The 15,428-nt window shown below is 44.6% G+C and overlaps 1 protein-coding gene across 1 annotated transcript in view; it reads left to right on the top strand.

Annotated features, from left to right (window-relative positions):
- The window catches only part of CCK (cholecystokinin), a 125,095-nt gene that overhangs the window by 16,903 nt on the left and 92,764 nt on the right, over window positions 1–15,428 (top strand). The window contains exon 2 of the mRNA XM_047874118.1: window positions 8,028–8,092. The gene's annotated coding sequence lies outside the window, so the exon portion shown is untranslated. The remainder of the gene's footprint in view (window positions 1–8,027; window positions 8,093–15,428) is intronic.

Genomic DNA, 15,428 nt, shown 5'->3' with positions numbered 1-15,428 from the left:
AAGCACTCAGCTTCTTGTCACTCCCAGGATGGGGAGCAAAGCTCCTGGTTGCACCTGAAACCATCCCTCACCCCACCTCTGCATCCGGGCTCTGCAAACCTGGGGTTCCCCTGGGAGGGCTTCTGGCTATGGCATCTCACTGGGTGCTATGCCTCTGGCTGGTCTCTAGTTCAAAGCTAAAACTTCTCATTCCAACTGGTGATTTTCCTCCCTTAGCCAGGCTGAGGCTCATGTTTCTATAAGCAGAGCCCTGGTTGCTAGGTGACATCCTGGCTCCTCGTTCCGGAGGCAACCGAGGCAGAAATGAACTGAAGAGATTTGAAGCTTCCACTTTGAAGACAGAATATGAAACCTAAAAGAGGAAATAAGACCCTAACTTAATTGGAGGGTTATATAACAACCAGACATGGCTCTCATGTCCTCCCCGCTACCCTGCCAAGACCAGTGGGATATATTTAAGTGTATTTTTCAAAATAGGAAAAAAAATAGTAGCAAGTTGGACTGATAAATATAGTTGGCTCTTTTGATTGGGAGAGGAAACTTCTAATTACATCGCTTTTCTAAGCTCCATCAATCAGATCTACACCTTCATTAGCCTCTGAGTCATTAGTGGAACTTATTGAAACAATTAGAACTGCAGAGAACTGCAACCATCAGCATCTCTGACAGCTGCATCGGAGATTTAAACTTTTCATTAAAATTGGATGGAGCCTCTTGCAAATCAATAAGGAATAGATGAGCATTCCAAGTGAAAAATGAGCAAAGAATGTGAATAGACAATTTACAAAAGAACTATGAATGGACAATAAACAAATGAAAAAATTTCCCAACTCCTTAGCAACTGTGAAAATACATTAAAATAATAATGAGAAAGCATTTTAATCTATTAAGCAAGTATTCTTTAAATGATAATATACAGGATAATATACAGTAAATGTGCTACTTTGATGCACTGTTGGTTCAAATGCAGTCAAAGGAGACCTTTTTGGAAAGCAATGTGGCCACATATTGAAAGTCTTAAACTTATACACAACTTTTGGCCGAGCAATGTGGTGTCCTCATTTACAAAATGTTCACATAACATTATTTATAAAAAGGGAGAAATTTGAAAAAATATGTATCTAACAGTGGATATTAGTTAAGCAAAAAGGAATCATTTAATTACATGCAAACATATTCTCAAGATTGGGAAAGGGAAAAAGAAGGTTATAAAGTCGCATGCACTTCATGAATCCATTTCTGTAAGATGAAAAAAAATTATTTATGTTCATATAGAATACTGTTAGCTGGGGTTCACAAACATTCTTGATTCATGGAAACTTTAGTGCCTCCGAAGTTCTCTCATGGAGCCCCTGGACACTGCTCCCTGCCCTGAATAAAAACCCGACAATTGAGTTTATTAAGTAGTTAGCTCCAAACAATTTAACAGTAGTAGTTTTTATGGTGTTGGGCAGATGTTGCTATGTTTCCGTCAGGTACTTAAAACACCCTGTGGCACCCCTGTGAGTTTATTGCGGAGCCCTGGCACATACTTTGGAAACGGAGCAGCTATAAAGCTAAAGGTTACCTGTGGTTCAGTTCTGGACCCCAAGCTGCGTGTGTTTCCACATGGGCTCTCTCACTTGCTAATGAGTGACCCTGTGCAGACTATCTTCCCGGTGCCTCAGTTTTCTCCTCTGTCAAGTGGAGCGCAGGTGACTTTGAATTTTTTCTTTATACTTTTTTTTTTTTTGCATTTTCAAAATGTCACACAGTAAACATGTATTGCTTTTCTCTCTTTCTTTCTTTCTTTCTTTCTTTCTTTCTTTCTTTCTTCTTTATTTATTCTTTCTTTATTTTTAAATCAGAGAAAGTAGCGTCGTCAGCTCCCCCTGTCCTGAGTGCTGTGCACAGGCAGGACAGAGAGTGGAACAGGTAACACACCCGGAAGGCGTTGAGGGCATTCTCCTTCTGCAGACAGTAGTGCCTTGGTAATTCTGCATGAAGAATGTCCCTCTGTGCTACCTTGGGAAAGAAGGACTTCTCATGGGCATCTTATTAATTACAAATGGTAGAGGGCATAACTCCCTCCCCAACCTCAGGTAGTTTGGCATTTGCCTCTGCTCAAGCTGTGCCCTGGGCTGGGAGCACCCTCACCCCTTCTTTGCCTGGCCACTTCCCACACTCTGATCCGCTCTGATCTGCTCAGTCTTGGATGAGCTAGGAGGCCGTCCTCTGACAACCTCTACTTTATTGAAATATTCCTTGTCTGTGTCTATTGCTGCCTTTTCATCTCCCCCTCCCCCGCCACTTCATGCTTCCTTGGGGCAAAAGCTGCATGAGTCTCATCTGCCTGGCATTCAGTGGGTGCTTCACAAATGCTTGTTGATCTGCTCATCCCCTTCATGGGAAGCGGGAGGCTGTGTCACACGGGGATTTACATTTGTAAATTCACATTCCTTGGGAACAAGGTTACTCTTGGCATAACCAACTTTGACCAGAAGCTTATGGGTCCTGCTTGAAGGTTGGGTATGGAGCTGACTGTCCCCTGGGGGTATGTCGGTGGTGGCACTTCATAGGATCACTGGGGAAACCAAGCCTTTGGCCTGGGCCTGGAGAAGCACTGACTCTTTCTAAGAGTGACTAGCTAGCTAGAAGGGGCTGATCGCTGGGATGCGAGGCATCATGTCTACTCGCAGGCCATGCAGAAAACGTTGCTGTCTGCTCACTCAGCAAATGATGATTAAGCACCTGCTGTAGACACAGCCCTACACCAAGATCGAGAAGATTAGCAGGTAGGGTTTGAATCTTGAAGGGGAGACACACACACCGGTAACTCTAAGATGTCAGGCCCTGGTGGCTGGGACAGAGGCATGAACAAAGCCCTTTGGGGACCAAGGCAGGAGACAGGGAGAGTCTAGAGGAAGGAGGGGACTAGTTTGGCATGATGGGTAGCTGAGACTCTTCCACCTGGAGAGGGAGAGAAGAGGGGGAAGAAGGAGGAGAAGAGTCACGGGCAGGGGAATGGCAGAGACAAAGTCATGAGTGTGAGGCATGTGGAGGAGGGAGGGGCCCAGTGCAGCAACTGCCCAGTTTCTGCCTGGGGTTCCCCCCATCACCCGCTTCTCAGGGGATGTGTCCAGTGAAAAAGATGAAAAAGATGGCCTCAGGCCAACTCAGCACTCACGGCTTTGCTCTCTGAGTCCTGGGCAGTGGGCGGTGGCTTCCAGGGCCAGCACCCAGTGAGGCAGATCCCAAAAGGGTCAGGTCCAAGTGCCGACATATGGGAGACACACATGAAGCTCCCCAGTCCAGAAGCACTTCCTGGAGGTCCTGAGACAAGCCCCCAGGACAGGATCCCAGGGACATGGCGTCTCTATTTCCCACCACCACTCCCAGTGTGGACAACCAGGGCCTCTCATTAGGTGTCTCAGGGACAGAAAAATGTCCCCCCTACTGCTCCTTTATTCTACCTTCCACAGTACCTCTCCTGCAGAGCAGCCTCCAGACAAATGGTTCTGTTTAATTAAACAGAATGAAATCTTCCCAGTTTATATGGGATAGGGATTAGAAGGATAAGGAATCTGAGTAGCTGTTTGTGTACTTAATTAACTTTTTCTTTATTTCAATATCTAATACACATTTATTATAGAAAATTAGAAAATGCCAACAAGTAAGCATAAAAAAATTGGGACACCTGGGTGGCTCAGTTGGTTAAATGTCTGACTTCAGCTCAGATCATGATCTCGTGGTTTGTGGGTTCGAGCCCACATCGGAATCTGTGCTGACAGCTCAGAGCCTGGAGCCTGCTTCAGATTCTGTGCCTCCCTCTCTTTTTGCCCCTCCCCCGCTCATGCACGCTCTCTCTCTCTCTCTCTCTCTCTCTCTCTCTCTCTGTCTCACTTGTTGTCTCTCTCTCAAAAGTAAACTACAAAAATTAAAACATTGCATTTCTACCACTTAAGGATTACTTTTGTAACTTTGGTCTAGAGCATACCTTTTGTGGTGGATGAAACTATTCTCCTGATTCTCCACTCCCCTGTAGTTGTATTAAATATCCACACCTTGTCATGGCTTCATAGCAGGTGGACTAAACTTCCCTGCCCTTGATTTCAGACCTGGTTTCGTGACTTGCTTTGGCCAAGGGGGTGTGAGTAGACATAATGAACTTAGAGGCTTGAAGTGTGCTCGTGTGGCTGGGTTTTCCAATTCTCACTCGTGCCTTTCACCAAGAGTAGGACATGCCTCAGGTAGGTGTTGGTGTAAGGTATAGACCTGGTCTCAGCCTGAAGTCCCACCATGGCCACCCTAGGTAATTCCAGATGACCAGCAGATGAGAGAATATGGAATAAATGCTTATCATGGCACACCACTGACATTGTGGGGTTATTTTGTGCATCATATGTGGCAACTAGTGACCCATACACTCTTCGAGATCTTTTCCTCTGCACAATTTTTAATCTAGTATAACTAGATTATACTCTAGTTTTGTAGGCCACTTGTTTCGATTCTTGTACTTAGCTTAATTTTTATGTTAGCTAACATTGAAACCATATTCAAATTTCTCCAGTTGACAAAGAAAATATCCTTTACAGCTGGCTTATCCGAACTGGTTTCAAATCAAGGCTCTGACCTTGCATGTGGTTATGTCCTTAAATCCCTTTTAACCTAGCACAGTCCCTTTTGGGATGACACTGACATGTTGCAGATGAACATTTTGGCTAGAGTACAATATCGGTGACGCTGTGTGCTTTAGAGCACACCACTTTGGGACACCTTAACGTCTGGACGACCCTTTTGTGAAGATCTCACATACAAGATACGGCAGGGCTGAGGCTAAGGCCCGGCTGAGTCAACCAGTAAATGTACAAGCCAGTTTAGATTTAGACAGAATTACTTACACAGGCAGTGAAAGGAAGTATGCTGAACGTGCCAGCATGCCATGATCCTTTCCATGGTCCCCAAGAGGAACCGCACTGAAACTGCACAGGCAGGTGACTGCGGATGAATCGTGGGACCCTGTTGGTGGACTAGCCAAGGGCAGACCGCAGCCAAGCAGGGATGCATGCAGGATTCAAAGGCAGGGAGAGGCAGGGATGGAGCAGAAGGCCACCTTCCTCATCAGAACCTGGGTGGCGATGAGAAGCTCTTTCATGGCAGCCTCCCAGGGGAGAGAGGGAGGCCAGTGGGAGATGGCCTCATGGCAGCTCCCTACAAGCCTCTCATCCATGTTCTGAAATCGCAAGACATTCTGCCAAGACCAGATTAGCTGCCACTCAAGACTTTGCCTGTGTGGATACATTCAAGGTCACCAAGACCCTTGGTGGCGCCATCTTCCTACGTCTTCCCGAGCGATCCTAAGGTTGCCTGTTGAGTGAAGGTGCTGATGATGATCTGAATCTCCCACTAAAGTTATCTGTGTGATGCTCCTATGTCACTCGATGAATGTTCAGTTCCCTGTCCACCGTATGTCGAGGATGTTAGCGGCAACGCATAAAGCTTGCCTGAATCACCATTTCAATAGTGTCAGTGAGACAGTGGTCTGCTCTTCCTCCTGTGTCTGCTACCTGGCATTCTGGGAAGTGAGCTTTCCCTCAGCCTCTGAGGCTCTCCGGAGCCTCTGAAATTAAGTTCCTACTGAAAATGTGGGATTAATGCTTGATTTCTACAACTGCATATTCCAATTTTTATTATTAAAAAAATTCAAAGATATAAAAAAAGGAAAGAATGGTACTGCAAACACTCTTATACCCATGACTCAGATTGAAAAATTGTCAACACTGACTGTATTTGCTTTATCTCTGTGAGTATATATTTTATTTTTCTTGAAAGTAAATTGTAGACATCATTACCCCTTATTACCTCAGCAAGCATTTCCTCAGAACAAGGATATTTTGCTACATAAACACAGTGCCCTTATAACTCCCTAGATAATTAATATTAATCTCTAATATTATATTCATCATATAAATATATATAGCTCAACATTAGACTCAAATTTAAGTTTCCCCAATTGTTCTCCAAATGTCTTTTATGTGTTTTTTTTAAACAAAATAAAACCAGAGTCCAATCAAATTTCATGCATTACATTGACTTTGTTTAGTTTATTTTAATCTAGACAATCCTCTTCCCCCAGTGGCTTTGATTTTAAAGTTTATTTTATTTTGAGAGAGAGAAAGAGCTGGGAGGGGCAGAGAGAGAGAGAGAGAGAGAGAGAGAGAGAGAGAGAGAGAATGAGAGAATCCCAAGCAGGCTCTGCTCTGTCAGGCACAGAACCTCTGACGTGGAGCTCGAGCTCACGAACTGTGAGATCGTGACCTAGGCTGAAATCAAGAATCAGACACTTAACCAGCTGAGCCACCCAGGCGCTACTGGCATTGATTGTTTTTTTTAAGGGTCTAGACCAGTTGTCTTGTAAAATGTCTCAAATTCTGTATTAATCTAACTGGCTTCTTCATGGGTCACTTGACTGCTATTTCCATAGATTTTTTTTTCAGATTCAAATTATGTCCAAATGCTTGATGAGGTCCAACTTAAATATTTCTGGCACCCACAGGTAATGTTGCATCCTTCATACTGCGTCTTCTCAGGAGACACGTAACCTCAGGTTGTCGTTCTATAAGGGGTGCTGCATTTAAGTGGCTATTTAGGTTAGCAATGACCACAGTTCTTCCTTGTAAAAAGCACATTTCCCCTTTGTGATTAGTAAGTAATCTATGGGGTGATACCTTGGCACAGCGTGAATATGTGTTCTCCAACTGCCTTTCACTGTTTGGGTTGAGCGTGTAAAAATAATGGTCTGTCCGTACGACAAGGGAGGTGGGCACTGCAGTGAAGTATCTACAAGTCAAGGAACATTGAGGACTGCCAGCCCCCACAGGTAGCTGGAAGAAACATGGAAGGATCCTCCCTACAGGTTTCAGAGGGACCATGGCCCTGCCGACACCTTCATTTCAGACCTCTGGCCTCCAGAGCTCGGGAAATTAGTGTCATCTAGAAGAAAGAATGCTGTATTGGGAGTTGATCCAGATTCTAACCTTCTTACTAACAGCCCATGACTTCTGAGTCTCTGTCTCCTCGTCTATGAAATGGACCCTACATTTGTCACACTTACTTCAGGGCTGGGGTTGTAAGGATAACTACCTCTGTGTGTCAAAGGAGACATTGTTTGCATAGGGACTACGTAAACAAATACAGGCTTAAAATGAATCGAGAATTATATGGGGTGTTGCAAAATGATGCTTTGCTTTTCTTCTCTGTTTATTAGCTGACTTTTTTTTTTCTGTTAAGGAAGAGCTTTTTCTCACCAGCTAGGGATGAACTAAAGCTCCTACACACACAAGAAAATGAAGCTACATATCTTTTTTGTCCTTTAATTATCAATTTTCAGAATAAGGACTTGATATATTAGTTATCTCCAGTAATGACAATTGAATTTTTTCCTTTTTTTCCTTTATCTTTTAAAAATGATTACTATAGACCCATGTGTCTTTGTGTATTCAAAGTTTTATAATAAATTGCAGTCATTATTCTTTTTTTTTTTTTTCGTGCTCCAATGATCTCAAGTCTGGCCAGTGGCAAGCCCTTCAAACTTGACTCCCATGATCTGTCTTGATGTGTACCTCATCATGACCCTCATCAACTTCAGTGCTTTTAATTAATAGAGCAGTGCACCACAAGTGAATCGCAATGTAAACTATGGACCTTGGGTGATAATGACACATCAGTATACGTTCATCCATTGTGACAAATGTGCCACTCTGGTGTGGGATGTTGTTAGTAGGGGAGGCTGTGCATGAGTGAGGGGCAGGGGCTACAGGAGAACTCGGTATCTTCTGCTCAATTTTGCTATGGGCCTAAAACATCTCTAAAGTATTTTTTTAAAAAGAAATACATTAATTTTAAATTGTGAAACATTGAGCAATTAATAATTATAGAGAATAAAAGAATATAATATAGAAATATTTCACCCATTCTTCTGTCCTTCTCTCCTTCCTCCCTGTCTCTCTGTCTCTCTGTCTCTCTCTCTCTCACTCTCTCTCTCCCAGCCCCTTCCTGGAGGTTATCACCGGGAGCACAGGACTCTGTGGTACATGCACCCAAGATGTACTATGTGAGTATAAAAAAGAATGAAAAAGCCCTCCATGTGCTAAAATGGAGTGATTGCAGAATGTATTGTTAGTGTGGGGCGGGGTGGGGGAAGGCACAGAACAATATATATAAGATGTTGGTTTCTGTAAAAGAGAGGAGAAAACAGAATGCGCATTACTTACACACCTATATCCATTTGCTTAGTTTTACAAAAAGAAACACTGGAAAGATCATCGAAATGGTTGCCCGTTAGAGGTAGGATGGGGAAAATAATGGAGGGGATGGGAATAGAAATGAGGCTTCTCTGAAAATAGCTTTTTATATCATTTGGATTTAACTGCACAAAAATTTTACATATTCACAAAATAAAATTAGAGAAGAAAAAAGCAAACTTTGAAACTGAAAACAAATTAGGCTCGAGGAACCCAACTGCATAATAAATTAGTAAGAGCTATGCCAAGAAAAAGGGTTTTCAGACATCTTTGACATGGTTTTCTGACAGTCTGTTTTTTGTGAGATGTATTCCAAGAGCAGAAAGAACTGCAAGAAAATAGTCAACTTCACTTGGTAGTTTTATTAGGAACATTCTGTTTTAATTTGTGGACAGTTTTAGGTATGTTGTAAGATAAAGCAAAAAAGTAAATACTTGAAACTATTTTCTGTATATTATAGAATAAAGCAATTAATTAAACATATTCTAATATTATTAGGGGCCAAACGTTTTCAGGGTAAAAGAAAAGAGGTCCAAACACAAAATAGAATAGATTTAATAGAAACTCTTCATTGTTAAATTTGAATTGGAGTAAAGATGAACCCATGATTTGTATGTGTGTATATAAATATGTATAAAATCCATAAAGGACCTGACAGAATGACCTGTCTCAGTTTTAAAACACTTGTGTGCTGGGAACTCCCTCAGTTATATAAAAATATATATCTATTTATATATGATAGTTCTGTGCATTGAAAGGGCCTAGAAGCAGTGAGCACCCCAAGCACCTAGATCTTTAATTCTAAACAAAATTCCCACTCAAAAGAACCAGGGCTCCTCAGGGTCAGGGCTGGGGCAGGGAACTATGAGCAGAGTCTGAAACATCTTGTTGGTCCAGAAAATAAGCAAATGCTTAAAGACTGCAGGGTACGATGTTTGCTGGGATGGAGGGAGCTCCCAGGACATGGGGCTATTCAGCTTGAAACCTGGGACAAGTTGGTCACTCGGTCAAGTCTTCTCCAGACAGGCATTTGGATTATTTCCAGGTTTTGTTTTTTTTTTTTTTTTTTTTGCTAATGTAAATAATGTCACAATGACAAACCTCTTGTTTGTTTTGTATTTGTGGATGTGCATATTCAAGGTAGATTCCCAGCAGTGGAATTCCTGGGCTACAGGGTAAATACACCTGTCCTTTTGTTAGATGTTGACAAATTCTCCTCCACGGAAGTGGTTATGCTGTTTGGCATCCAATTCTTTGTCCTGATACTTGGATCTGACCCAGCAGGGACAGAACATCTTATGATGCCGTAGTTAGGAAGATAAGTGACTGCCATTTATTTCCAGGGAGTATAAATGACGGTCATCAGCTTCTTTCCTAGATAACTATCTTGATAGCAGGAGAAGGAGTGAGGAGGAAAAGATGCTTTGACATCTTTGGGGAAGGCTCTAAGTCCGGATTTTCCCTGCATCCCCGTTCTGCCTGGGTTTCTGGAACTCTGACACGCTACTTAGGCAAGATAACAGACTCCAAGCCTACAATTCCAAGCCCATTCTCTTTCAATACCCAGACCCTTGTCACTAGTTAACACAGGGCATTCTCACCCAGGTCTGCCTTTTTGGGCCCTCAGCTTATTTGGGCTGTCGAATTGGTACTGGGACCACATACGAGGGCCTCCCTTCTCTGTCCTAGCCCTCTTGTTGCTAATCAGGGCACCATGCTTCTCCCCTTAGCACTGCCAATACCTAGGACAGGAGCTTTTTGTCCATGTACAAAGCAACAGAAGCCTTCCCAGTGCAGCTGTTTTGTTTTGTTTTCTTTCTTTCTTTTTTTTTTTTTTGCTTCCTCCCAGCAAATAGAACATTTACATTTTCATAAGCATACCCAGATTTTATGAAACCTCAAACAAATTCTGCAAGGAAATAAAGCAATTGACATTACAGCTGTTTTGTCCCAGTCCTCATGGAAACCTCTCATTCAGTTATGTGAGGTTCCAGGCCTGGCTACGGCCCTAAGACAGGCTGTGTCTGCATGACCCCAGGGGCTCTGGATGTGGCACCGGCTCTCCCTCTCCCCCAAGAAAGCATGGTGTTAATGTGAATGAGCTAGATGTATAAGTGGTTACAGAAATCAACCTCAAAGCATGCAGTTGAATGAAAGAACAAGTTGCAAAAGCAAATAGAGTATCTTTTGAAGGCCCACAAAGCACTACACCATTCATGGAGACATCTGCACAGGACCGGTATACAGGGGCCACTGCTGGGGAGCCGGTTGGTTTCTGGCTGCTTACTGCTGTGATGGGTGCCAGGCCCCATGCAGGTTGTTAAATATCTTGATATTGTGTCCCCCTCCAACAGTGGCAAAGTGTGAAAACAAGCACAGAGAAGTACACAACGTTAGGGTGGTGGGTACTTAACACACAGCAGAATGGAGGGAAATGGTTCGCAGGTTAGAGGATTTGACTTTGCCTATAGCTTACTTTGTTCTTTCTCTTTTCTGTTGTTAAGGATATGAAAAAAATATGTGCAGACATTAGCATTCGTTAAGTGTGTATCTGGATGCTTGTTCTATTATTCTCTCTATATTTTTTCATATACTCTAAATATTGAATTATTTGTGTACATATATATTTTAGAGAGTGGAGAGAAAGCCTGAATGCAAAACAGTGAGAATGGGTTTGGGAATAGACTTAAAGCCTCTCTAATTTGTCTACAGGAGAGGGAGGAGGAGGGATACGGAGTCTATTCATCCACAAATACCTGCCTTTTAACTCTGTTAGTCACAAATTCCCTGCAATCCCAACAGTCGGCCAGGGGGTTGGTAACACATCAGGTGCTCACTGACCACTGAAAAGCCTGAAGTCGACCTGTAAGCCCTGACATGGAAAGTCTCCAAGATGAGAGAAGCGATCACTGAGCGACATCGGCAGTTGTCAGCTGTCGTGACTGATTACCTCTGGGAGGGGGTGAGGAGGGACAGAGGGAGCGGTGGAGGACTTTCACATCTTATTCTTTAGAATTGTGCTTAGTTGTGTTTGATGTTTCATAGTAAGAATGAATGAATGCATTGCTTTTATTTATTTATTTTTTTAATTTTTTTTTCACCGTTTATTTATTTTTTTTGGTACAGAGAGAGACAGAGCATGAACGGGGGAGGGGCAGAGAGAGAGGGAGACACAGAATCGGAAACAGGCTCCAGGCTCTGAGCCATCAGCCCAGAGCCCGACGCGGGGCTCGAACTCCCGGACCGCGAGATCGTGACCTGGCTGAAGTCGGACGCTTAACCGACTGCGCCACCCAGGCGCCCCTGAATGCATTGCTTTTAAAATTAAAATAATTTAAAGTGGTGAGGGTCACAGGAGAGGTACAGGCAAAGAGCCTTAAAGGAAACAAGAAAGGCCCCATGGAGGAGACGCAGGGGCCCTGAGGAATAGGTAGGACCTGGAATACAGAAGCAGGGGCGGCGGAAGACAGCAGGGCAGAGGCATCGAGGTAAGAAGCAGTGGTGGCTTCAGGAAGGGAGTATGGAGCTCTCCTGGGAAGGACCTGGTAAATACACCGGGGCCAGATTAGGCTGGACTTTGGGTTTTCAGGCTGGGGAGTCTGGCTTCCACTTCTCTGCCGCTTCCCCTCCCTGGAAGAATCAGACTACTGCCCAGGGGGGCTATGGTTGCCCAAGCCGGACTGGGCCCCACAGACCTAAGGTGAGATCTGCCCAGAGGTCGCTGGGAGATGGGCCAAGGCAGAGGCTTCTCTGTCATTCTCTGTCTCCCATGAGCAGCCCTGGGTGCCGCGTTCCCGGAAAAGGAGGTGGGTGGGAGAGGGAGGGCAGGTGGACAAGTGCATTCTTACTGAGCTATGATCAACTGCTGGGCACATGGCCTGGGGCCTGGAATGAAACTAGGAAACCATTAATTTATATAATCTGCTAATTAAGCTAATTGTCTGAACGGCACTTTTTTTGTATAGTCATCATAAAGAGGCATAATGAGCATAAAAACAAAGGGTCTTTCTTTTTTTTCTTTTCTATGTCTTAATCATCACTTCAAATATCCCTCCCTGCCTGGTTGCTATAATTACAGGCTCTCAGTACAGAAATGAAGCTGGTTTCCAGAGGATGTTGAGTTCACATCCCTGTTCTGCCAGAAAGCTGGCCCTGTCCTATAGAAGCTTCTGAAATTAGGAATGCTTCTCTCGGCGTGCAGATTTCCTTGGATGCCTTTTGATCACACAGAGACAGATATTTCAGAATGCCAAGAGACAGAGACAGAGATTCCTCTCCCTACGCAATGGAGAAGTCATATTGTGATAGAAAAACATGGTGCTGTAGTGGACGCCATGGGTGCTAGGCGGATAGTGTTCTTCCGAGGACTGTAGAACAGAATGCAGGATGCCGTCACCATGACCCCAGAATGTTCTGGAACCCTTGGTAAGAGGCCCACTTGTGGGTGTTGATGGAAGAATAGGTAGAATGGACACTTCTGTGCCCACACCCACTGAGAAGATCATCTCTAGGCAGTGCTGTCAGCATTCACCCTTGGAAACGCTTGCCACTTCAAGGCACAATGTAAGCTTGACTTTATCAGCCATCTTTGTTGAAAGGCTGCCCATCCAGAGTCCATTTGGCCTGCATCAGGGAGGGAGTAGGAAGAAACAGGGAATTAACATCTCTCTGAACCAGCCCTTATGGGCAGTGACTGACAGATGTGAATACCTTAGCTCCATCACCCTTGGACCTCCATATCCCAGGGTTCCTTCTTAGGATTGGCTCCAGTTACCCACTGAAGTAGCTGGCTGAATAGCACACCCTTACTGGCTACCTCCTCTGCCCAAATTCCTTTCTCCTTCACCTTCCCATGCTCCCTCCACCTTCCATGTAAACTACTTGCTCTCAAATCCTTAATTCAAGATCTGCTTCTGCAGGAGCTCAAACCAAGACCCCCTGCGCAAACCTTGCTGTGGGCAGCTCCATCCATAAACCACCACATTTGATCATTAGATTCGGCTCAGCTCCTCAGTCCTTGCTGAAGTCTCAGCCTTCTGAACTTGGCTGTGGGTTTTCCACTGTGTTCTGCATCCTTGGAGGTGCCCCAGGAACCTCAATGGGCAAGGGAAGCAGGTAGTTCTGGGGACCCCTCACCCTGAGCCAACCTGAATAGTTCTGCTTTAATCTGTTATACATATGGATTTAATCTGCAAAAAGGCTTCTGCCATTGCCCCTGGAGAAATAAAGACGGCAATCACTGAGCAAGCCCAGTGCTCACCCCAACATGAGAATCTGCTCTTAATGAGCTAAGGATTTCAAGTTTACAAGCCTGCACCTTTGCCAGCCCATCAGAGTGTGGGGTGTCACCATGGGAGAGGTCTGCTGCCCTTGCCCCATGGCCACCACCTTGGCACAGCGTAGCTATCCTCACTTCCTGTTGCCCGAGTGAAGAATATACTCCATTGTCATTTATGCCTTCTGAAGAGGATCCAGAAAACATCTGTCTCTCTTCCTGTATCTCTAGCCCACACTTCCATGTCTTCCCTCATACAAACTCCTTCCAATCCAGTTAAATGGACCATTCACTCTGATTTTCAGGGACACTTTCCTTATTGGCACCTGTGTTAGGCAAAATCATGGCCCCCAAAGGTGGCTACTCTTTAGTTCTGGGAACCTGTGACTCTTTTACCTCATATGACCAAAGAGATTTTGCAGAATTTGTGATTAAATTAAGGATCTTAAACTGGGGAGATTATCCTGGATTATCCAGGTAGGTCCCTGTCATCACAAGAGTCCTTGTAAATGCAAGAATAGAGAAGGAAGAGAGGGGAGCAGAGTCAGAGATGTGCTGGCAGAAACAGAGCTCAGTTGAGGTGGAAGGGCCATGAGCCAAGGAATGCATGTAGTTTCTAGAAGATAGAGAAGGCAAGAAGGTGGATTCTAGAGCTTCCATAAAGGAAAGTGGCCCTTCTGACACCTGGATTTGAGCCCAACGAGATCCCTTTCAGACCTCTGACCTCCAGAACTATAAGATAGTAAGTTTGTGTTGTTTTAAACCACTGAGTTTGTGGTAACTTGTTATAGCAGTAATAAGAAACTAATACATGATATCTGTGCTGTATGCTATTCCCTCTGGCCCCAATACCCTCCCGTCTTCCACCCCACCCCATTCCCACCAAGTTCCCTACTTTCTGGGTGCCATGAAACTTCACTTGTTCCTGCCTCTATCTCCAGGGTCATCCACCCATTAGGCATCTCTCAACACAATCCCCAACTCCCATAGCTCCAAGCCCCAGGGTTGCTCTTCTGGCTTTCAAACATTGCAGCCAATAGAAACAATTTTTCCATTTTGCACAACTGATGCAGACTGACATTTTGAAGAATTTTATGAAAGAAGAAAAGGAGGGGATGAACTCTCAAAACACAAGGGGCACCTGGGTGGCTCAGTTGGTTGAACATTTGACTCTTGATTTTGGCTTATGATCCCAGGATTGTGGGATTGAGCCCAGAGTTGGGCTTCACACTGAGCATGGGTTCTGCCTTGGATTCTCTCTCCCTCTCCCTATACCTAACCCCCCCCCACACCCCCCCCCCACCCCCGCTTAAAAAAATCCAATAGAAGTAGCAAAAAACTGCATTAGGATCCTGAGGTTTCTGCTTGGAGCAAGCCTAATGCACTATCCTGACTTCCTGCCCTGCTCCTCCCTGCGTAGATCTGTCCATGGCTTCCAGATGCTACCTCACCCTTCTTGGAGCTACCCGAAGCCCTCTGAAACTTCCTCCCCATTTCTGGGCTCACACCTTCAGGACCCCATTAGCTCACTCACTTTCAGTCTGAGGGGCTCGACCAGGTGGCAGCCTTAGGAAAAGCTGATGCCCACAATGGCAGTGGGTACTGTATAACTTATTATCCAAACTGGGACACTTTGGGTAGTGAAAGGAGTTGTTAATATTTGTGCTTGGAAAAAATGGGGTAGAGTCAGCTGTTGTGGGCAAACCGGGCCATTTGGCCACCCTGGCAATGAATGGTCCGACTCTTCCTGGAGGACCCAGTTGGGAGATTCAGGGCTGTGAATCTCCTATCTTTCTGCCCACGTACCGGAGCTGACAGAGGAAACAAAGCTAACCTCACTCAGACATAGGAGACAGCCAGCCAGACACCAA

Source organism: Prionailurus viverrinus, chromosome C2 (assembly GCF_022837055.1).
Source record: "Prionailurus viverrinus isolate Anna chromosome C2, UM_Priviv_1.0, whole genome shotgun sequence".
In the NCBI taxonomy this organism is placed as follows: Eukaryota; Metazoa; Chordata; class Mammalia; order Carnivora; family Felidae; genus Prionailurus; species Prionailurus viverrinus.
Note: the sequence above shows the minus strand (reverse complement) of the source record. Positions and strands in the feature narration are given on the sequence as shown.